Source organism: Phodopus roborovskii, unplaced genomic scaffold (assembly GCF_943737965.1).
Source record: "Phodopus roborovskii unplaced genomic scaffold, PHOROB, whole genome shotgun sequence".
Taxonomy (NCBI): domain Eukaryota; kingdom Metazoa; phylum Chordata; class Mammalia; order Rodentia; family Cricetidae; genus Phodopus; species Phodopus roborovskii.
Window position 1 is genome coordinate 679,398 of NW_026126629.1, and position 24,985 is coordinate 704,382.

At 40.7% G+C, this 24,985-nt stretch overlaps 1 protein-coding gene across 2 annotated transcripts in view; it reads left to right on the top strand.

The window, feature by feature from the left end:
* Ptprg (protein tyrosine phosphatase receptor type G) overlaps positions 1-24,985 on the top strand; it is a 655,084-nt gene that overhangs the window by 166,095 nt on the left and 464,004 nt on the right. The gene's annotated exons all lie outside the window — the stretch shown is intronic.

The following is a 24,985-nucleotide window of genomic DNA, read 5'->3' on the forward strand; positions in this document are numbered from 1 at the left end:
CTGCCTCTGCCTGTGTTTGTCCCTCAAGTTTTCTTGTTAGTGAGTCATTGTACAAGGCTTGTACTTCTTTGAGAGGTAGAGTGTTACCTTTAGGATGCTAGGGTGACCCTTAATGTCCCTAGCATTATAAAGGATTGGACAGCCTTCGGGGTGTCCCTGCTGTTGTCTAAGAGATGCAGCTTTACTTCCAAGCCTTGTTGGTTGCCTTTATTGCTGCTCTGCCATGTACCAAGCCAAGTTTTACTTTGCACCTTTGATTCAGTGAACTGAGAAAGCGTTGTTAATAATTTTAGTGCATATTACATCAGAAATAATTTTCCTGCATGTCGAGACCATTTTGGATGATGCTCCCTTCACCTGACTTAAAAAAAAAAAAAAAAAAAAATGAACTAGGTGAATTGTTATTTTTAAAAGAGACGTTAAAAGTCAAAAATTTATGGCAAACTAAGGAGGAATACTTGAAGACAGACCACTTTGAAATTACTGTGGTATTGAATAATTCAAATTCCTTGTTTGAAAGGGCTTGGAGGTGCGGTATTATTCTTCATAATAAATCTATGTATTATGCAGTGTTGTTGCAAATAGGACTCCTGCAATTCTCTTCAGATCAGGGCTTCCTTTTCAGTCCTGAATTTCCACCTGCAAATCTTGTTAAATTTATGTCAGTGTAAAATTTATAGGCCTGATCTTTAATTACCCCTTATCTGTTGGCGTTTTGCATTCTTTTGTCTACTGATAAATCTCCTGCCCCTGCAGGGAGAATGGCCAAATCTGTTTTGTTTTGCTGTGCACAGACAGTGATGGCGAAGTCTTCCATCACACCACCTTCTTTGTGATTAGAATTATCTAATTAGAGCCTTTTGTCACCATTTTCTGATAAATGAAGGAAATTGGGAGATGGAGACCAAAATTGCATACATATAGCTTCTTGCCAAGACATGCAAAGAAAATTTATCATTGTGTACTCTGTGGCTGTGGTATCAGTCATGGAGAGGCGTAAAGTGGCCTGTTATTTACAGTTCATCAATTTAGAATAATAATGTGCTTAGGCAGGAAATTGGAAGTTACAGGGCATCCTTGCAAATGGCCATGAAGAAACAAAACTTCTCCCATTACTCAGTTGTGCATGGGGCCTTGAGTGGTGCATCTGGGGGAATAGGGCCATGATTGGCGTCCTTATCTCTGGTGGACCCTGTCATCTCTGTAGGTGTGTGCCTGGTTTGGGTGCTACCACCAGCTGAAAGCTGACAGTTTGGATTTAGGGATTGCTACTCTTTAAAACCTGGAAAGAACTAGATCATAACCATTCTAGACTTTTCCAGGACAGAGTCTTTGCTACAGCCCTCCCAGCATAGTATCAGAGCCGATCCAGGTGACACTGGATATGCTGTGACGAAATTCTTTGTGAGTACTGAAACTTGAGTCTTCATAACTTTCATCTTACAAGGAAATGCTTTGTTTTTATGTTATTTTAATTTTGAACTGAGCATTTTCAAGTTTTCAGAAGCATTTGTCCTTTACAGGCTGTGTAGAAATAGGTAGCTGCCTGGGTAATGTTCACAGGCTATAGTTTTAGTTTGTCAATTGTTATTTTAGTGAATCTGTCCCTGTCTCCTCCCTAGAGTTCATATAGGGCAGCCCATGAAGAACCTTGTGATGGATATGACCAGTTTGGAAGAATTTCTCAAGCTGCGTGCTGGGGTAATAAAAAGGGTGGAGGAGGGAGGAGGAGACAGGCCATCAGATTTCTACATGTTAGATACCTGTACATTAAAATGTCTTAGGGACTGAGCCTAAGTCTGAACAGGGAGGCTATTGTGTATCACAAGTACCTAACACACAGAGGTGATTTAATACAGTGTCTTTACCATTTATAGAGTTTGACTGCCACCCACCTCCTAAGATTGGTTGTGGAATCTTCCACTTGTACACCATGTCAGTACCCCAACAGTTTAGAGCTTTTGAGTCGGGATGCCCACCCTGTACAGTCCTTGCACACTGAAGCCATCTTCCCAGGGATGTCAGTGGTTCTTACATGGGGGTGGTGGTGGTGGTTGGTGGTAGCAGTATTGGTTGTCATGTCAAGAAGATTTGGGCTTCATCACAGATGCTGCTCAGTATTTGCCGATGGATACAGGAAGGACAGGAGCAGTGAGACTTGGCATCTGTTGAGTTTGCACACTTTAGACTTGTGTGAACTGTGGGAGTCTCACTCCTAGTGTATACCTCGATGTATAAATGAAGTTTAAAATGCGGGCTTGAGGAAGAAAAGGCTCTTTGTGGTGAGGCATTTTTAAATTTAGCAAAGGTAAATTAGGTCACGTCTGAAAGATCAGTCTAATGGACCAGATCTTAACATCATGCCTCTAATCCTGCAATCCATTTAGTTTCTCCTAGGACATTGCCATTTCTTCTTTACGGGAGAGTGGGGGAGATGGGGAGGGGTGGTGTGTAGATTGTGAATTTTGTGCTGATGTATAGACCTGTGTCAAATACTGGTAACAATGAGTCTGGGTTTGGAGACTTTTAATTGCTCAGGCCTTGGTTTTCCTTTGGGGAAATTGCAATAACTAACAGCATTTCCCTCCTAGGGTATTATGCATGTGGCCTGAGATGATGGGTGTCAGCTGTGTAGCTCAGTTTCTGTCATCGAGTACCAGACTCTACTTGGTATTCTTGATTCTGTGTCTCTTTTACTTGTTGGCATTTGTGAAATTTTCCTTGGCAACCGTAGGACTGAGGGTGAAAGAGGTGCAACGGGCATGGGCAAATTTATATGCTTTGTGTTCTTGTCTTTCCAATGAGGTTTATGGAAGGGACCATTGAGTTCAGAGGTGGAGAAGATGCAGGCTTTAGCCCCAGTTTGCACTTGGGAGTTTATTGTAACATGGCCACACTATTAATTTGTGTACTGTCTGTGGTACTTCACTCCAGCTTCTCAGCTAAGCATCAAATTATATGTGTATATATTAGATATATATAGAGAGTTATTGAGTGTGGGTTTGACATGCGTGTGTGCACATGCTCACATGTATGCATAGTAGTCATAGCACAACCTTTGTGAGTTAGTTCTCTTCCTCCATATTGCCACTGAACCCAGGCTTGTCAGGTTTCTACAACAAGAGTTTGACCCACTGCACCACCTCATCCACCTGAAAGCTAAGCATTTATGATGGACCTTTTGATGGAAAATGGAGGATGGTGTTTTCCATCCCGTCACAGAAAAACATTCTTTATGGTCTGCTCACATTCACATAGCTTGGATTCTGTGCAGAGCCTGTTCTCAGTCTTCACCCAGGGGTGAAGAAGACAGCTTTGGTTTCCTTGTGGTCCTCTTCGCCTACAAAGACTTCAGCAAGTCTTCAGGGTGGCTTTTGCACTTTGCTTTTTAAGGAAATGGCATGGAAGAGTCAAGATGAGTGAGGTGGGTTGTGTTTCAAGTTGGGTCAAGGAATCACTCTTTGCCTCCCATCACTTGGGGTTTGATGGAGTGTGGTTTGCAAACAGTACTGACATCTTCGTTCCCATGCTACACAGTCCTTTCACAGGTACTACACAGAGATGTTGAGTTTTGAGCTGGGGCTGTTGTTCTTAGGACAGGGTCACTACTTCATTAGAAGAATAGAGACGTTTCAGTTTTCACTCAACAGTGAACATAGTTATTTGATTTCTACTGATTCATTTGGCATACTACAGATCCCTATTTATATTTGATGTGTACGCTGTCCTTTGACAAGCTTATCAGACATCTAGAATATCAGCATACATGAGTGTTGGTGGAGGAGCCTGTCGTTCTCTGATTATAGTCATACAGAAATAGGAATCCCCCTCTATCTATTATTTGCATCCCTGTAGCAAAGGGTCACAATATCTATATTCAAGTGGAAACTCCATCCATTCAGAAGTGAGAATGGATGTTGGATATTAGGGTTGTCTGAGAGGAGGAACAGTGTCATTTCAAGATGCTTTTTGTTTCTGGATTTCTTCTTACTTACAGGGAATTTTATGAAGAATTATACCAGAAGAAAAAATGCAGTCCTCTCAAGTATCTCATTAGAAATATTAAAACAATTTGTCTCCTGTAGTTTTAACCTGCTAAGAAACAGAATTTTTTTTTTTGTAACTTCAAGTGATGATAGTTCATTAATTTTGGAGTTTGCCCAGAACTTCTGTAATTTTTATATGAAAAATTCCATATGTTGGTTAGGTCACAGTTGCTGGAAAGAGAAATAAGAGACAACCTGAATCAAGTCCAAGTATAACTATGAAGTGTCTTTATAAATCTATGCATACTCTCCCCTCCCTTTCAAACACTGGAAAGAAAGCAGGCTGTGTGTTCTCTGACCTTGGACATTCTGCATCTGTAATAGTTTCTTTTATGTATAAAGTAATTGTACGACTAAGTTTTGGGGGTGGGAGTGGTGTCTTCTTCAGAAGAATCCCAAATCAAAGCATGCAAACATTATTTCTGCCTTTTTTGGCCAGATGATAGCTAAGACTTTTTTTTTTTTTTTTTTTTTAACTACCTTTAAAATGGAGGTAAAGGACTGACCTTACAGATGGTTTAGGTGTGAGGTTCAGGTATTAAGCAGGCATCTCAGTGTCCACTTGAATTTTGGGTTTTTACGTTGGACTGGACGACTTATTCTCATGGCTCTCCATTACACCCTTCTCCATGAATACTCCACGAATACATACCTCAGTATGTAGGTTTGTGGCTCATTTCCTCAGCTAAGCATACAAGGTTTGAGGACAAGGATTATAGCTTTTAGCTTTTTTCCCTCTGCGATGCACTGAGCCAGAGTGCTTCATTTTAGTTTGCAGACTCAGTGCCTCTCTGTGAGACAGGCTCTCACCATGTAGCCCAAGCTAGCTTTGAATTTGCAGTGCTTTGGTTTCCCTGGCCCTGGGATTGTAGGCATGTGTCTCTAGGTCAGCCTTCAGTGTTCAGGTTTTAGCTGGACAAATGGATGGGCAGATAAATGAGAGGCTCTGCTCCAGAGCCTGTGCCTGGGTGCTCACTAATGGGCTCTGATATTCAGATAAAAGTGTGGGTGATTTACAAAAGACTTTGCAGTTGGAGCCCTTTAAGTAATGAGCTCCCCTGTGAACTGAGGATATAATTAACTTCTTTAAAATTACATTTCCATGCCTATTTTTAAGAATGTCTGTACAGGGTAAATCAAAATACACATGCCTACAGAAAGCTGCTTTTGTCATCGGAAGAATGGAAGGCGCTGTAGAACGCAGAGGTTTAATGTTAATATTGCTATATTATTTACTGCTCTCCTGAGGCCTCCTACAGAGTCTTGTTAGGGAGTCATTTCCCTAGACTTGGGTTTTTTTTTTTTTTTTTTTTTTTTCAGTAGATAGCTCCTGATTGGCTGAAACTTGCCCGAGTTGGGCAGGGATATAATCAGCCTTGGACCACCTTTGTTTTGTTCCTCTGCCTTGATCCCCCTTTCCCATAGCACTTAGTCTCTTATTTCTTTTTTGACAGTGAACTTCCACACACCCCTATTAATCTGGTGGTAGCTTTTGTGTCAGTTTTTTTTTTTTCTGATCCACTTTGAGCTGCTGACTGTATGCCAGGTGTTGGCCTGTCATGACAGACCCCAGAGTGTTCTTACACTGAAAGTGTGGAGAAGAAACTGCATTAATCTTGAGAAGGCTTATCATCAAGGCTTCCAGAAGTAAAAGCAGAGAGTGCAAAGGAGTCCATTACTGTTTAGAAGAGGAAGCAAGGCGAATTGTCTAGGATGATGCCAGGGTGACTTAAGATGGCATCACATTTAATTTCAAATGAGCGAATGTGGAGGAGAGTGATGGATTGGTTGTAATGATTTTATAAATTTGTGCTTAATCCTACCAAAGTGTGTCATGGTGGTTTTGTTCCATATTTCTTGTGTTTCTTAGACTTTTATTTTATTGAGTAGAAAATGTGGGTAATCTTTTTTTTTTTTTTTTTTAACTGTGCTCTTGGCTAACTGTTTTAGGATGGGAAGGGCTTCAAGGTAGGAAGTAACTTGTGGGCTAGACTATGCCTTCTTATGGGTTTGGTGTTTTGATTTGCTTTTTTAAATCTTTGGCTACAAGACAGATAGGGTGAGCCAGAACCCACATGGTCCAACATTCACTGGCTTCCTATTTAAAAGCAAATTTGGTGCCAGATGCTTGGGGTTTCCAGACAGTTGGCCAAATTTGGCTTTTCCTCTTTGTTTGTTTAAAAGGTTCTCAACTCATATTTTTTCTGTTGTTATTTTCCTTTTGAGTTCTTCTTTTTTTCTTAAAAACAGAAAACAAAAAAAGCCAACCTTTATTCTAATGTTTTTTGGCACAGTTCTCAAGAGATGGTTTCATAGAGTTTATAAAGTTGATGGCCACCTGTGAGCATCAGGAGAGGACAAGACTGTATGTGTGAGGGGCTCTGGGATCCATGAACAAGCTTATCCAGGAGATGAAGTGTTTACACATTACTGCCTTCAAGTGATATCAGTGGGAAAATTTCATTTGTTTTTAGTTGGCACATTTGGAAATGGGTATCAATAGGTCCAGATTTGAGTTTTAAATTGATTCTGGAGTCAGTTATGATGGAGTATTTTGGTAGACTTTGGTGAACATCTGTAGGTTATAAAATATTAGAATATTTTAGACAGCTTTGTGGTTTATGTTGATACAGTTTACATGATCAGGCTTGGCAGCAAGCACTGAGCCATCTCACTTCAACCCAAGGTTGAATACTGTTACTGTTGTTCTTTGATCAGCACAGCTGAATTTAGGAATCTACCTTTGAAAACTAATTGTGCATATATCCAAGGTGATGCTGTGTTAAGACAGTCTAAATGACCTTCAGAAGAACTTTATACTGAAATGCTTATGTAGTAGCCATCAACATGAAGTAAGATGAGCTACAGTATGTATTAATGTATTATAAATAATGTGGTTCCATTATGAATATGTGGACGATATTCACATTCCTGTTTAGAAATGAAGGAGATTGTCTCCTTGTGTAAATATTTTGAGAACATTGTACATTATAGAAGTATTTCTAGAGTGCATCGATTTCTTATACCAATATGACCATATTTCAAAATAGGATTGTATTTTAGGATAGATTGCTGAATTGTATTAAATTCATGCAGTTGTGCTAGTTATAATTTTGAGAGTACAAAGTCAGGAGGGAGAATCTTAGTAATGAATAAAGCCATAAGAAAGCAACACGGTTTCTGGCCTCTTTAACTTTCTGTATCCAAATTTTTTTTTTTGGTGAAACATTTTATAAAATGCTGATATGAACTGTGCAGAAATTAATGAACTGATATTGACTTGGCTTGAAAATGAACATCAGGATTTATTGAGTAAAGCAGTAAATATTGACCGGAGCAGAACTAAGGTCAATATTTACTTTGACATAACATAAATCCTTATATTCATTAGTTAATAAATTTAGTGGGTCTGCACAAGGCACAGGGTCATATGGAAGTATATACTTTTCATATCAGTGATGGATCAAAGTCACACATTTTTTCTCCTAGTTATGAATATGAAAGGATGGTATGCCTGCCTTTGAAACTGACTCCTTGAGGAGTAGCGTTGGAGCTGTGGATGAATGGGAAGATTTGATTAATCACTCAAAGAAAATTCTGCCTACCCCAGTGCATGTCTGATAACCACACAGCAGGGTTTCATGTGTGCTTAGCATAAAGGCTACAGGTCATCTTTCACACCTAACAACACAGACTCATTTGTTATATCTGATTCAGCTCATAAACCCACTGTGTGATGATAGAAAACAAAGAAACATTCTGTCCTTCCCTCTGGACATTGTGATGGGATGGTTTAGAGCATTTTCATTGACAGCATATTGTTGGCTTATGCCATTCTTAGTGATGCTTGATTGGCCTTTCTCTTGTTGAGGTTATTAAGCTGAGTTGGACTTCCATTCCTTATCTTGTTGTCATCAAGACCACCTGCTGAGGTGGTCTTGATAGCAACATCAAATAAAGCATTGGTGGTCCCTGCATTGGGAACTTTCAGAATTGTCCATACCTGGATGGGCTAAACAGCCACTGTACGCCTCAGGACTGATTTTCCTCCTCCCCCCCCTCCAAAAACAAAACAAAACAAAAAACAGAGTTCCATGGTTTAGAAAAATCTTGCACCTAAGCCTTGTGTCTCAAACCTGTTGGAGATTGACTGCAGTAAGAGTTGTGTACCTATTTTATCATGCTTCATGTTGTTAAAATGTGCCAGCCGTCTGTTTCCTTCATGAGACCTCAGTTTGTATTATGAAACTAAGATCTGTGGTAGGCCATGAAATACAGCAGTATTATCTACATAATGTAGAATATTGTCTTAATCATTAGCTTCAAGTCAGCCTTTGCATCAGCAGGTTTCATTTTGACATTTTTTAATGTATGTAATTGTTCTTTGCTCATCAGCTGCAACACCCCTTAGGATTCTCTTGCTGCTCCACCTCTTGTAGACCAGGCTGGCAAGGGAGTGAATGATGCTTCATGAGCAGTGGATTACAGGCACGTACCACCATGGCCACCTTCCATTGTACACACACACACACACACACACACACACACACACAGAGAGAGAGAGAGAGAGAGAGAGAGAGAGAGAGAGAGGGAGGGAGAGGACAACCCGAGTGGAGGTTAGAAGGTCGCTTACTAGACTAGCATTGGTTCTGTTTCCCTTGTTCCTTCCTGGTATTGAACTCAATGCACAGGCTTGGCAGCAGGCATTTGCACATGCTGTCCCACCTCTCCAATCCCAGCGATGCCTCCTTGAGAAACAATTTCTGGAGATTTTAGGAACCCTGCCTTTTCACTAATGTCACTGAGTATAAAGTCATATCTTCAGTGAATGTAACATTGATTTTCCTTTTCTTTTTGGCTATCCCAAGACATGGCCATTTCTTAATCCAATAATGCCATTCCTCTTTGAGTGGTTTTTTAGTCAGGGAGAAATTCAGGGATTGACACAAATAGGTCTTTCACACCTCTCTCACTTGCTCGAGTATTTTTATAACAAGGAGAGATCTGTCTGGTCTCAGAGTGTTGAGCAAGAGTCTATCTTAGAATGTTGATGCCACCGTTTCCTGGTTTCATTCCTGTCTGGCAGGACTGCCAGTTTTCTGTTTGAGCATGTTAAGCTTCCTGTTAAAGTACATTGAAGAGTTTATAAACATTGAGCCAATTTAAAGAAAAATTATCCAAACAGAATGAAGTTATCTAAACAGTAGTCAAACTACCATTCTAAAATGGCACAGTCAGTTTCCTTCTGAAGGCAATATTGCTGTCACAGAGAATTTCAAAACTCTAGCTAGCTGCCAAACACCCAAAATAATACAAGGTGGAAAAGTCACACGGATGCCTGGAGCTGGGCTAAAAGTCAGGGAAACATGTAGAGCCGGATTCAGAAACCATGGCTCAATGGCTCTCATTCAGCCACATAAATAGCTCAATGTCGTATGATTCACACTGGGTCCCATCCCCCAAATTACCTCTCTTCACTATCCTGGAGCTTCTTCCATGTTTAGGAATCTGCTCAGGCTTCTTTAGTAACTACCTACACCAGTCCTCTGCCAGCCACTGTGAATTTCCAGAGTGTGTGTGTGTGTGTGTGTGTGTGTGTGTGTGTGTGTGTGTGTGTGTGTGAACCTAGGGTGCTGTTGCTTGTGAACTGTACTTTTTGCTCTGCTGATGCAGGCTTCTCATTGACCTGTCTGTCTGGTGAGCCGGGCCCTCCCTTCTTTCACCTACACACATTTTCATGCTGGTGGTGGGGGCTGGGATGAATGAACTCAGCAAGTAGTTTACTGAGTTTTCACTAAATTTCAAAGTGCACTGGAGTTTGGCTTATGCTTTCAGATGTCATCGTGTTCTTGTCACACGGCTTCACTTGATCTCACCATCTTCCACAGTGTGGGGAAGCCAGCAGATCCAAATTTCCTGAGGCCATCTGTTCACGTTCTTAGCTGGAAGGTCCTCCTCTTGCACCCAAGAAATTGTTCCTAAAATCTACATGAAACTCATGCTCCCAAAGGCATCATTTAGAAGCTCTGCTCTGGTTCCCACTGGCCCACTGTCGTTTCCCAGGCTCCTCTTCTCTTTGCTTACATTCCCTAGGTCCTAGTATTAAGACAGCATTGCTCCTTTTAGCAGTGCCAGTCGTGATTGACCACTGGGAAATGTTAGCATGAAAACAAGATGTGAATTTCTACCAGCCTTATTGACAAGTATTGGTAAAGATGAACCATGTCATTTTGGAGGGTGTTTTGAATATTATTTTAAATAGGCAAAGATGTATTCCATTTGTTTATGCTGTGGTATATTACTTTAACTGTGTAATAGTGTGTTATATTTGTTTATGCTGCATTTGTTTAACTATGTAAGGATGTTTGCTTAATTACGTAGAGATGTGTTGCATTTGTTTCGCCTTGCCTGCCTAAGGCACCTGATTGGTCTAATAAAGATCTAATGGCCAGTAGCTAACTAGGCAGGAGAAAGGATAGGTGGGCCTGACAGGGAAAGAATAAATAGGAGGAGGCATCTAGGCTGGAGAGAAAAAGGATGAGGAGAGAAGAGGAGGGGAAAAGGGAGGTCACACCAGGGACAAGAAGCAAGGCAGCCACCTGCCAGAATTGAAGTTAATATATTCAGAAAGAAAGAATAGTAAAAAGCACCGAAGCAAAAGAGCTCGCCAGAAACAAGCCTCAACTAGGCTGAGCATCCATAACCAGTAAGAAGTCTCTATGTCATGGTTTGCGAGCTGGTTGGTTTCCCAAAAGAAAGAGTAAGCCTGGTACAGGGCAGTGTCTGCTTCTGTAACTTTCTGGGACAATGGGAAGTATTTTCTTCTTACTGTTAAGTAGCTGATGGTCTCTTTTGATAAGTGATTTTGACACGTTCTGAAGGGTTTGTGGTTTTTAGTTCATACACCACTTCCTAATGAGCTATATGTTGTGACATCTTTTCCATGAATGATTGCCCTTTCTCTCACCATCCACTCTGGTGTGAAAAGGAATTTTCTGTGTTGAGCCCCATTGGACTGCTCTCATGCTGTGGAGGAAAGAGCTGGTCAGGTCTGTGTCCTGTGGGCATTGTGGTACCTTGCAGCTGACAGTATTGTGACGTTCCTTACTCTCCAGATCCCACAAAACTATTTCCAGGAGCATGTTTAAGTATTGGAACTATTAATATATTAGATTTTCAAAAGACCAGGGATGCATGACTTGACAGTAAGGGCAGTTCATTATGTCTGCAGCACAGATTACCTCTGGGCAGCCTCTCTGCTCCTACTCTGCTGCCTTGAATGTAGTGTGTCTTCCCCATACTTTGTCACCCTCTGAATGACTTGATCCTTAGAATCATCTTTTCCTTAAGGTTTTGATATGACTTCAAGAATTGCAGAGATTCAATGGCAGAGTTAAATAGGGTAGAGGGAAGAATAGAAAGTGTTTCACTTGCATCTCTTGTGTGTATATGCACACATGTGGAGGCCAGCAGTCTTGTGAGGTACCTTCCTCTATCCATCTCCATCATGTTTTTTGAAACTATGTGTCTCATTGAACTTGGAGCTCACCTATTGAGTAGACTGGGCTCCCGAAAGCCCCATGTTTCTTCTGGCTAGATTGCAGGCACATGCTGCCATGCCTGGAGTTTTATCTGAGTGCTGGAGGTTGCTTGGGTCCTCATGCCTGCACAGCAAGCATTTCACCAACTGAGCAGTCTTCCTAGACCCGTGTCTTCTTTTTCTAAGTGAGCATCATAAATAGAGGTCAGGTGTCCTCTACTTCTCTGCATCTTATTTTCTGGAGTCAGAGTTTCACTGAATTTGGAAGTTACTGATTTGGCTATTCTGGTTTGCCCACTGACTCCAGGGCTTAGCTTGGCTTGTCCTGTTCAGCACGATTCAGTCAATGTAGGGGACTGTTGTAGTTTATAGAGTCTAGTGAGTGGCATGACATTCGGTCCGTCTTTGAAACTTGGGCAGCACAAGTTGCAAGCCCGGCATGTCAACCATCGTAGAAGTCTGTTGTGACATGGTAAGGGAGCGATCGCAGTCTGACCATGGTGACATATCTACCTCCTCTGTCACATGGGGTGATGAAAGATGGCTGTCCTGCAGTAGAGAGCTAGGGAGATTGCTTTTATTATTATTGTTTTACTTCAAGGTCCCTAATGATTCTTTCATGTGTCAACTCTTTAATCTAGGGGGCTGTTATACGATAATATCCACATTAGTATCACTGACCGTGAAGGACCCTGAGGAGTAAGCTGGCTGTGTTGCAGTATCAATGAGAAGAATTATAGTTCCCCAGTTGCAAATCTTCCAAGTTTCTGTAGGGCTCAGCAGGGAATAGCAGCTCCTTCAATCACCTTTAGGAGAGGGAGTGGAAAGGGAAGATCTTAGAATGGTGGTCGACAGGATGGCATCATCCAGGTTTTTGTCAAGTGTGAGTGTCTTAATATTTGATGAGTTACATGAATACAAAAGAAGCCACAGGAAGCTCCTGGAGGAGATTCCCCACCTCTATACAGATCAGCAAGAACTGCAATGTAATGGGTTCCTCCATGTTCTAAATGCTTGGAGCCATGTGAACAGCGTATGCTTGGTAGCCCCTCATATAGACAGTTTAGGGGTAAAAACACAAAGTGGACTGGCGGGCTGTATAGGGTCCTGAGCAATTACCACCACACTCCACCTGAGGCCTGAGTGCCTTCCTTCTGAGCCTTGACTGTTATTTTACATGTCTCGGCTTCCTCCATGGCAAGGCTTTGTTTCTCTCCCTGCTCAGCCCTCAACCCTCTTGTACAAGTTTGAATTCCTATGGTCCTTCTCTTGCGGAGCTCTGACGTCATTTTCTTCTTTTCGCGTTGGAAAAGGAAATCTTAATAGCTTTGGCAGCCACTGGCAGTGTATGTTAGTTAAACATACATTTGTTTATCCTGACCTCCACTGTAGAGGCTTGAAAGAGGATAGGGTCATCCAGCCCCATTCAGGAGTATGGATTTTCTCCAGTTGGATTGCTAGTATCTTGGCAAAGTTTTATCACTCTGGTCCAAATTGTGTGTTGACATGTTCACTCCCCTCCCCCAATGTTCCTGAAGGTTAGTCCAGCTCCAGAGGCTGTCTAGGTTGAAGGCCGTGGGAACCGCACTTCTCTCCCAAAGAGACCTTTACCTTATTTTAGTCTTTTCCCCCTCCTGCCTTAGGATTCTTTCTTAGTCCCATAATTATTCAAAAAGGAAAAAAAATGTTAGTGCTGCTAAAAGGAGATCTCATTTTGCATTACTTTTGCTCTCTGAAATTTATGCATCCAGCCTTATAGTATCTTTGGTGAAAGTATGATCTGCTTTATTAAAAGGAAGCTAGGTTCCTATCAGACCCGTTGTTCACCACCTTTATTACATGGGAATGTTTCCTAAGTTAAAAATACTAATGAAGAAAGTATTGATTATTAATCTGAATACCGTGGATTGCAGAAGCTGCAAACTGCATTATTTTTTTTCTTTTTGCTTTAAATTTGGAGTTAAACCTAGCTGGGGTCTGGTGTCTAACAGGCAAACACCACTGAACTGCATGTCCAGCCCTCTTTGACTTTTGATTTCAGACAAAGCCCCCTTTCGCAATCTTCCTGCCTCCAAGGCTGAGTAGCTGGGACTACTGGAACTGGCTTTCCTTATTTTGAAAATTAGCTGTTTTCAGTGGAATGAATGCTGTGTCATGGTCTTTAACTCTTATTTCCTTTTATTTTCTTCATGGACATGATGATATTCTTATACTAAATTATTTAAACGTTTTCCTCATGTAGAAATTCCTCCAGCAATAAATTCTCATTTAAGTAATTTACTTAAAGTTAATGTCAAATAAGCGCTGCCCTTCGTTGATTATGTTGTGTTTTATATGAAGACCATTTAAAGAATCTTTTCTATTAATTGGCTGGCAGTTAGGTTATTTTAATAGGCTAGGCAGAGGTCTTACATGAAAGGTGGGAAGCATACACCTTGACTGTTGACACAGGCGCTGAAGTATGAAGTACACTGCCGAACTTTTAAGATGTAAGGTATGTGGGGTGATGGATTTTTGAAAGCGTTAAACATGAGATATTTATACCTTGGGAGGACAGGAAATATAATAGTAGGAGATGCATTCTTTGATTTTATATTTTGTCTGTAAAATAGTGGTCATATGTAGATATACATTTATTTGAATTCCTGTTTATGGTCTTTAAATTTGCTAGAGATAGTTACTAAGTTGAAAATCTAAGAATCTTCACATTTACCACAACCAGCCATGGATTTATCTCTTTACAGCTTACAGGTGTGATGTATGCCTTTTGAAGGGCGATGTTTTAATACAGGAATTAATTTCAGACACTGGGAAGCTTTTACAGCTATTTTAAGTGTTAGCTACCAAAACTTAAATAGCTTTATTGGTGTTAGCCCCTAGACTATGGTTTCTTTATATGAAAATTGTACCACCATTGTGGAATTAAGTTCTTTGCTAACCATCTCAGTACCAATTCTCAGTGAAGGAAGTTTCTGGTAAGAACTAAGTGAAGAAGGCCCCCAAGATCTGTATACCAGCAAAGCAGGCTGTTCATTGTTTGTAAAAATTTAGAAAATACTTTTACTGATCTCATCTATTGCTTTGAATACAGAAAAATGGATATGATGGGGGGAAGTGTTAGCAAGTACCCTGGTTGTAGGTAGAGGTAGGAGGTGGTTCCTTATTGACTGGGTCACCATCTACCTGATGTGGTAAGCGTTTTCCTGACAGCTTTATAGAACTATGCTGTTGTGGATTGTGACAACAGGGAACTTTTCTGAGTCCCCTAACCCTCTCTGATGCAGCCCTATGAGCAGCAGTACCCCAGTACCTCCAAGGTGTTTCCCTCTTCTTTTTTTTCCCCTCCCCCCCTCTTTTTCCCTTATAGGAAGTGGAACACCAGTTAGTTCCCCATGCTAAAAACACATGTTTCAGGACTAAGCATTCACATCTTTAGTAGAAATGGTGACTTTGAAGTTTATGGATGTGAGTTGTATATAATGCCTAATCTGGAGCACAGTGATTTCTGTGAGAGTGTGGGTTGGCTGTATTTCATGCTGAGTTCACAAATACGAGGGTTCTAACCCATAAATGCAGATGAAAGAAAGAAACCTTTTGAAGAGTACAGTTTGTGACAACAAGCATGTGGACCCTGAATTGCTGGGCTGTGGTGGTGAGGGTCCATGCAGGCCCACAGGGAGACTATCTTCAGAGAGTTAACTTTTAAGAGGGAAAAAGATAAGCTTAGGACTTTTGAAGAGGAAAGGAAACATGGAAATGAGGGTCTCTTATTGGTCTTTGATGCCTTCTGAGTATAAAGAACAGAGCAGACTCAAATGGACAAGCAGAAATGTTTCCAGATATCTCCACTTGTCCCCTGGGGACACAGCAAAAGTTATCCTTAGTTGAGAACCATCACTCTTAGGTCATGTCTGAAATAACAATAAGGCCAGGAAGATGTCTCACTGGGTAAAGGGTCTGCTAATACAAGCTTGAAGACCTGAGGTTGGATCCCCAGGACAGGACTTAAGTGCAAGGAACATATGAACATGTGTGTCTATCTCCCCCCGCCCAACTCCGGCTGAGCAGGCTCTGGCTAGCTGTGCTAGCTCAATCAGTAACTTTCAGGATCAGTGAGAGACCCAGCCTCTGAAGACGAGGGGAGAACAGTTGAGGAAGACCCTTAAAGTCTACCTCCTACAAACATGAAAATGCATGCAGAAATAATAATAGTTAATAACAGTGTAGAATGTGCTAGATTAAGTGGCATGTTGACTGTGATATTTGAATTGACACATTCTTATTTTTTAAAAGTAAAACGATCTATTTTATTCTCAGTTGTGTGTGTTTCCCAATATACACATTAGTGTGAGTGCCCAGATAGTGTGGGATCTGCTGGAATTGGAATTACAGACAGTGAGCTGGGTGAAATTGGTCTTCATCAAGAGAAGGAAGTACTCTTAACCCACCGAGCCATCCCTCCAGCTTCTGACATGACGTGTATAGAGTGATTCTATAAGTTTCTTATTGTAGTTGGATGGGCTTTAAGGGATTTGAACCATTTGCTATAGTAAATACAGAAAACCATATTTTAGTTCTTGTTAGTTTGTACTTTGTAAGCCCTGAAAAGTGGGATGATGCTGATTATAGCCACACTGCAAATGACAGCTTCCAAATTAACTGGAGCCGGTGATCCCCAGTCTGCAGGGTCCTTTGTCTCAGGTGAGAATATCAGAATGAGTGATTGGGATTTCCTGGTTTACCTCAGCAGGGTTGTGTCAACAGACCTGTACCTCATGTGTGTTTATGTAAGGAATCAAAGGTGTGTCCTGGCTTGATCAGAACAGTTGACACATTTGTAAACTTAATTTCTTAAACACGTTAGACTGAAGGCTATGCAGACACCTGTTCCAGCATGTATGTGCATATAATTATTTTCTTACCTGCATAAAAAAAATATTTTTCCTCCTCACATTTAATTTTGAAACCGCTTGGTGAAGGATTTTCAATGACTGATGACTTGAGATTGAAACTCAAAAAAAAAAAAAAAAAAAAAAAAAAAAAAAGAAAAAAATTGTATTTATTTGGATGATTTTTATCTAGAATTGAAACTCAGTAGTTTTAATACTTTGTTAATTCCCAGTTACTGTATGTTATTGTGTCTTGCATGCATGTATGTCTGTGTATTATGCATGTGCCTAGTGGCCATGGTGGCCAGAAGAAGGTATAACCTGGAACTGGAGTTACAGATGGTTTTGAGCAGTCAGGTGAGTTGGGGTAATCGGTTGTAGGTCACACAGCACAGTGGCTAGTGCTCTTAACTACTGGGCCACCTCTCCAGCCCTGTGAATTCTGTCTTAATGCACTTAAAAATGGACTGCTTAAATTTGGGGGTGGTGAGAATGAAAGATGCTCCTCACTTTGATTATGTAGGTATGACTTTCCCTTGCTGGTAAATAGATCTCCTTTGTCACACTTCGCTTACCTTTTGATGTGGTATGCTGCATCTTCAATTCTGCTTTGTAGGACCACACACATGCACACATGCACACAGGCATGTACACACACATGCTCGCAGGAGATGAGGTAGCTTCTTCTTTTGGCTGTTATTTCTACCCACATTTCCATGACCCTTGTTCTTCCATGGTTTCCTGTCTTGTTCCAAGGGTTTTTGCTTTTTTGTTTGTTTGTTTGTTTTATTTTGTGTGTATGTGTGCATATGTGTATGTGGTTTGTGATTGTGATTGTGTGCATGTGTGTGGTGTATGTATGTGGTGTGTGCATGCTCTGGCTGAAGTTGGCAAGAAGGGAGGCTTGGCTTCGATGTGAAGGACTTGAACTCTGTTTCTGCTTCCCTGAATATTTGCCCTCCACCAGCAGCACAAAGAGTTAACAAGATGTATGATGACAAAGCTTTGACACTTTCTGAAATGAGGCTTTTAGTTCCCATAATGTTGAATTGAGGTCAGAGTGTGTGCTCGCGTTCTCTGGCTCGAGTTTGCCTTGGCTTCTCGGTGGACAGGAGTAAGGAGCTTCAGGAGCTTGAGATCTTTCTCCCTCTTTCCCTTAATCTTTGTTTTAAAAATAAGCAAACACAAGCTCTTAGGGAATTCAAAGTAAGTTTTTGTTTTATACTCCTTTGAGTTTCATTTAACCCACAGGAGCCAATCATTCCACACCTATGAGCTGGCTCACAGTTCAAGATAACTGCTTGCCATTAGCTTATTACTTGAGCCCTTGGGACCTTGGTAACTTGCTTTGTTTATAGTTTAATTGCCATGGAGACCAGATATAAAACTGGTACCCCCAAAGACTTAATGATGCCTATGTAATTTCTTTTTTCACTTCCACTTTATGTGTTCTAGTGAATGTCCTGCATTTGGAATAATGTTAGACATTATAAAAAGATCCCTCTTCCGTGTCCTCCCCACCCCTGCCCTGGAGTCACAGTGACTTTGAGTGGCATTAGTAGATATGGAAACCTTGATGGCTTCGTAGTCCACATGTGTTCCCTCTTAGGGATTTCCACTGTTCCCACCGCCAAGTAATGAAGGACTTGAGTGGAATGTTGTAGGGATGCAGTGGGTTAGATACCTGTGTCCAAATTGATAGACTTTGGAACTCAGGGTAGTTAGTAAATCATTGTTCACTCCTTCCATTAAATGTTCGAGAAGAATGTTGTCTGGCTGTCCTAGGAGCAGGGGGTGGCCACTGTGGTGTTGGTTAGACACCAAGGGCCATCAAGTTAAGTAGCCTGCCAAGTGCTTACTTACTACTGTGTCCTCCCACCTATAAAGGCCTGGCCCATCACATGTTCAATGCCTAGGAATGGCTTCAAGCCTCCTCTTTCTGTCCATCCATGGCTTAGAGACTGCAATGTTCCAGCCAGTTTCAACCAGACACATCATGTAAAATGTGTCGTTCACAGAAACTTTTACAATTTAAATTACACATGGAGGGGCCGCTTTGGGGAGTAGTTTATTCTTTCCTCTGGGTGGATCCATGACATGGAACTCAGGTCATCAGGCTTAGCAAGCATCAACACCCACTGAGCTGTTTTTGCTGGCTCTCAAGAGTTTATGGTTTTTGTTTGTTTTTAAAGTGAGTTCATGTAGACAAAGAAAGTAAATGTGTTTGATGACTGAGAAATTACCAAAATGTGAGAATTTCATTTTAGTCTGGCCAGTGTCCCTGAGGTGGGGACTGATGGTATGGACTCTAACTTTGCCTTTTTTGTTTGTTTGTTTGTTTTTGTTTTATTTTTTGGCTGGTATTTGAAGTTTGGGCTTTCAGATGAAAGATGTAAGAATTGGTCTTGGAGCTGCTGTGCAAGAGGAGTCCCAATAGTCTAGGAAGGCAGCAATTACCTGCAACCCCTTTCATGCTCATGATGGCCGCCTAGGGTAGATTGGGCTCTCAAGGCCATTGCCCTTGTTTTCTCTTTGTAAGTGTAGCTATATCTTGATTACCCTCTTGTGCAATTTCAAAGGTAAAGTCATTCTTTGATAATTCTGAAGTGTTAGAATCAGGGCACAGGTACCTCAGAAGGATGTTTGCTGGCCAGTATCTGCTTCAGTTACCATCTGTGTGTAGTGTACTTTACTAAATACTAAAAATGAGTGTCTGGGTGTGGTTCACTGCCTTAATCTGACCTAGGACCTCTGTAGGCTTGTGCCCTGTTCCCTGTGGAAAGAATCCTGTCCTGTATTCTTGGGCTTTACCATAGCCTTGCTTCACTTTCTTTCCTTAGCACAAAAGACATTTGTGACTCTTCTCAAGTTCTTACTTTCTTGGCATTTTAATCCTCAGATGGCCTCAGCATGTCTGTTAAGACCCTCCTTGTCTTTAAGTAGTATAGAAAGTTGTTCTTTGCTTAAAGGCTGCTAGACTAGGAGTTTGAATGGATGATGAAATGCCTGTATAGCTTTCCGTGTGTATTATTTGTCTCTGAATTGTAGCTGACTATTGACTGATAGGGCTATACTTGCTTTGCATGGTTTTTAGTGGAATTCTTAATGGTCAAGTTTAGACCCATAGTCTTCTGTTGCTCTTAACATGGTATCGCATGCACAAAAGGATTATATAAATATTTAAAGCATTTTATTGAATCAAGTGTCTCCATAGAATGCTAGAAATACCATTTCCTCTAGTCAATAAGTAATAAAATGTTTATTTGTTTGTTTTATTTTCTAAAGGTCTATTCAGTACAGTATAGTAGGACTCTACAGTGATAGAGATGTTCCATTCTCCGTTGGCTAACAGTGTTGCTGCTGGCCACCTGTGACCACTGAATGTTTGAAATATGGCAATAGTGGCCAAGGAAATGGATTTAATTTGATTAAAATTAAATTTAAGGACCACATGTGGCTAGTGGCTCATGTATCTCTCAATGCAAGCAGAGAAATTAGCCATTTCAATCTTGATCTTCTCCCTTTCCTTCCAGCAGGCTTTATTAAGTGTCAATGAGGTGGCAATATATATATTTTAAGACACTGGAGATATCAAGTAGCATTGGCTTCTTCAGGATAGGGGAGGCAGTGACAGTCCTGCAAAGAGACTGACAAGATCCCAGTGCTCATTAAGATGGGGCAGTAAATGTGATGAGCTAAGACTATCCGGCAATTGGGAGATACAGAAGAGAGATATTTAATGCCAGGACTGTTTCAGCCCCAAATGGGAACAGAAGGCCAAAAGCTGGATAGGTCAGAGACTTTAGTCACTGGAGTTGAATGTTTGTGAAGGCCCAATGACATCTCCCATCACCCATGGGTGGAGATCTTTAGCAGTTTACCAGTTTTATAGCCGAATCACCTAGCTATTCTAGTAACCCATCTTCATTGTCAAGAAAGTCTCTTGTAAAAGACAGAGCTTTGAAGGGCATGACTTTGCCTATTTCTTTTCTATGGGCACTAGTGCTGTTAGGTTTGTAGGATTTACAGTACCATTCATAGTTGGACTCCAGTGCCTCTTGCAAGTACCTGACACATGGACCATTAAAACCGAAGCTTCCATGATGCCATTCCACAGATGCTTGGCAGCCTCTGTTCTTCAACAGTTCTTACTAGGTCAACGAGACAAGCAAGTGTAGAGCCTTCCAGGGAGCAGCATGGTTGTGGTGCAGCCATGAAGGAAAACCAATAGGACTGCCGTGGATAATGGCAGCAGATATCTGTTTTGTGGTGAGAACCACACAGTCCTGTAGTCAGTAAGGGAAGATAAATTTGAGCAACACCAAAGCTACATACAGGAGAGGTTGCATGGGTTGCTCTAGCATTTGATGTCAAACTGTGCAGGCTGGAATAAAGTGAGGGAGATGGAAGTGAGATGAGCTACATCTTGTACTATTTGATGGAATGTACTGGGGGTGAAAACAGTCCTTAGATGGGTAAGCAAGCATTTCCAGTGGTTACTACTATTTTCCATCTCCTTCAGAAGACGCTTTGGTCTCAGATGTTTGGAAACATTTAGTTTGTCTTAGAAGTTATGCTTACTTTTTCTGGACAGTCCAATTGCTATTTTGAGATCCTTTCATTTTGACCAGAGATTAAAATCCATCAGGAAGCTGTGTAGAGCCCTATGTTCTCCAGAGAGTGCTTGAAGCTAAGTAAACCAGGGGAGCATCTGATAGATCCTTGGAGAGCACCAAGTGGAGGGGATAGTGCTGCACAAGTAGGTTTGGACTCCAGGTCTAATTTTAAGAGTGAGACTCCCTGGGAGAAGCAGTAATTGGCCAGAAGAATGTGATTGCTCCTAATTGCCTTCCTAATTATACACTTGGATGTTGGGGGCCTAAGGCTTGGGGTTTGGCACTGTACATCACAATTTATTTGTCCCTGGAGAGTTGTGACAAAAATACCTCCTTAAAGATAAGCCTATTTTCGCATCCCTTTAGCAGCAAAGATGCGGATGGAAGGGGAGGACAGGTTATATAAGTGCTCTTCTGGGCAAACATGGCAGAACTTAGACAGTAGACAGCACAGAAAGACTTCTTGCAACAAGAACAATAATGAGTGCAAAGGTGTTGTTGTCACTGTTAGTCTCCTGTCCACGTTTTCCTCTTCCATTTCTAGTTAGAGGTAGAAAAACAGTAGAATCAATCAGAAGTTGCTGAACATCTGTCTAGTCAGTTTCTTTGGGAGAAGATGAAGCTAGGACATATCCTAGGTTGGTCAGGGATAGGTGGACAGGGATCCCCAGCAAAATATTTGGAAATGCTAAAGAATTTTTAATGAAGTCATTGACAAAATAAAGTTCTCTAGCTTTGGGCTATGTCTGGTCTCTAGAAAATTTTTGTTGGCCTTCAATTTTTATTCTCTACAAATTGGTTTCCAACATTTGGAAACTGAGAAAATTAATTCAACAATGCTATGTTAATACCTCCGTCCATGTATCATAGTGTGTTTGTGTTTGTGTGTGTGTGTGTGTGTGTGTGTGTGCTTGCATGCGCGTACACGCGCATGCACATCTGAGAAGACACCATGAATTGCAGTAGTGATGCAGCAGGGACCCAGCTTGGTCCACATCCCTTGTGACTCATTTGCTGGGTCCCTACTACTATGCTCTATAAGGATCTTGAACGCTAGCAAGTGTATTCCCTGCTCCTGAGAGCTGAATTTGCATCTATGAATTAAGAGTTTGTTTTCATTCATTAACTATTTGAAAGGCTCAATTCTTAGCCACTGCAGCCAATTAGCCTTATATACAAAGATAAAGGGCCTATGAAATTAAAATGTGAGCCAGTGTCCACCCTTTTCATTTAGAGGGTGGTCCACTTGAGGATGTGCTATTAATTATAAGTTAATGGAATTTTTGTTAACCAAACATGTTTTGTTAACCAGACAGAGCCAGGAGCTCTTGTTGCAGTGCCTCAGGGAGAGTTGGCTAGAACTTTTATAATTCTGTAGCTTTTAGAGTGTTAGCTTGGATATTGTTGGTCTCTTAGCTAATTGAAGGTGAAAGAAAGCTGAAGCATGATGGGGATTTGCGTAAAAAGTCTCTTTGGTGACCTCTTTAGGAGCAAGGATGCTGTTTCTGGTGCAGGAAGGCAGCATTGACTTTCTTCTTCTGTATATATTTAAAAAGTTCAAAATGAGCTACAGTGGTACACACCCACAATCCCAGCATTCAGGAGGTAAAGGTAGGCAGATATCTATGGGTTCAAAGCCATACTGGTTTACATAGAGTTCCAGGCTAGCCAGGGGTATAGATCCTGTCTAAAAATCAAAACAAACAAACAAATCCCTTCGAATGCAAGCAATAATGGGTACAGGTTGGTTTCACAGACTTTCAGCTTTGTAAGGGCTATTGAATTTGCCAATCGTTCCATATGAGCTAATTTAGCTATGAGTACTTTCAGATAAGGGTGACTTTTTATAGAGTTGAATGATACACAAACTATAAACGGCTTGATGACTTTGTTTTTGTCTATTTCTAATTTTTTTCTGTTTTTAATGGCATATACTACTCTTGAGTAATTTCTTTTTTTTATTATGAAACTCTTGGCAGGTTACTAGCGTTTCTTATTGGCTAGGTCTGTTATAAATATTAACCCATTTCTATCAATCTAAGTGTTTCCATGTGGTCTTATCTTTCTGGAGAAAGGGTCTGGACCTCTTCTCTCATGTCCTACATCTTGACTTCTCTCTACTACATCTCACAGAACCCTCCTTGTCTCATGTCCCACCTATCTTGTCTTCGTATTTGCCAACAGGGCTTTTATTCATTAACCAATATGAGAAACATATTTACAGAATAACATTGCCCATTATCTCCTCTTTTTGTCTAAAATAAAAAGGGCTTTAAGTTTAACATAGTGAAATGTATAATAAATCAGTTATCAAATAAGAACTATAGTTAACAATATTTAGTTCACTAACATTTAGCAAGATTTAAAGAAAATATTTCATCATCTATCCTATCTTTGTGAGTCTAAAGTCTTATCTGTAACTTATCTTTAATCTTAACTAAGGAAAACTATAACCATAGCTATCTGTCATCAGTCTCCATCAAAGACTACAGAAAGATAATATGTAAACTCTAGAAATGACAGAGACATCTTGCTGCTTGGTCAGTCACCTGATGTTCTAATGGAATGATCCATCTTCAGCCTATTAGGCCATAGTGTGTCTGGCAGACTCCTCAGCAAAGCAGAAAACTTTAAACTGTCCACCTGTATTGGAAGTTTGTCAGTCATTTTTCTGTATGTCTTGCAGAATATCTGGCAGACTCTTCCATGAAGCAGGAACCCTACAACAATGTCCATCTTGTTTCAACAGTCACTTTCCTGTGGGTCCTGCATGTCCAGTTTATACAGCATAAAGTCAAACAGTCCAGACAGGAGCAGTATCTTACCCAAATGGCTAGTCTTGCTATATTGGAAGCAAACTCCATAATGAATTTCTTCAACATCCACCTGTGGCACAGGTGGTATTACCAGGAGCAGTTGTGTCTCACTGTCAATAAAAACCCTAAACCATTTTAAGTGCCATTTTCTGTAGGTCTTTGAAAGGTTTGAAGAATGCCCAATTGATATATATCTCTGTATATCTAGAAAACCTAACCAACCTAACTATAAGCTTTGACTATCGTAGGTAACCATCTACAATCTGTACTTAATTATACATTACATTTTTAAAATGCTTTGCAAACACAATACCTAAACAAGAGGAGAAATATACTTATCACAAAATTGATCTTAAATTTGTATCAATAAGTGAATATCCATTCCAAAACAAAGCATTCATTTCTGTACCATAATCGTCTTTTTACCTTTAAAAGGAGATTGGTTGTGATCATTAACCATTCATAACCAACCCCATTTAGATGAAAACAAACATTTATAGACAATACTTGGGAATTTGGTGGTTGTTCTTTCTAAACTGCTTCTTAGTGTTGGAGAGTGCTGTCTTGGGGATCCTAAGAAGAAATAGAAATCCTGGCTGTAGTGGTCTGCAAGGCTGCTTTTTCCCAGCTGTTTTGAATGTTTGAACACCTGGGACACTGTTTTAGGGGGTCTTGCTTGATCAAACCATTTTAGTCTTGAAGGAATCCACAGCTTTCCATTTTCATTGAAAGGGTCCAGACCTCTTTTCTCATGTCCTACATCTCGACTCCTCTTAGTAATGTATTTCAACAACTTTGAAATGGATATCATGGCTTCCCCTATATGACCCTCTCTCTTCTGAATGACATTTTGTCTGTTAGTAGGCTTTTTGTTGTTTTAATAGTACCATCCCTAATTGTTGACAGGCAGCTGATTTTCATTTGTACTTGTTATAGAGATGTCAATTATTCAATTAACTGAATTCATTGTTTGATTGATCTACTGGTTTCTTTTTAAATAAACATAATGTAAATCTGTCAGAGCTTCTGGCTAGCTTGTAATGACCATGCTGCTTCATTGGGTCAACACTGTCCCAGC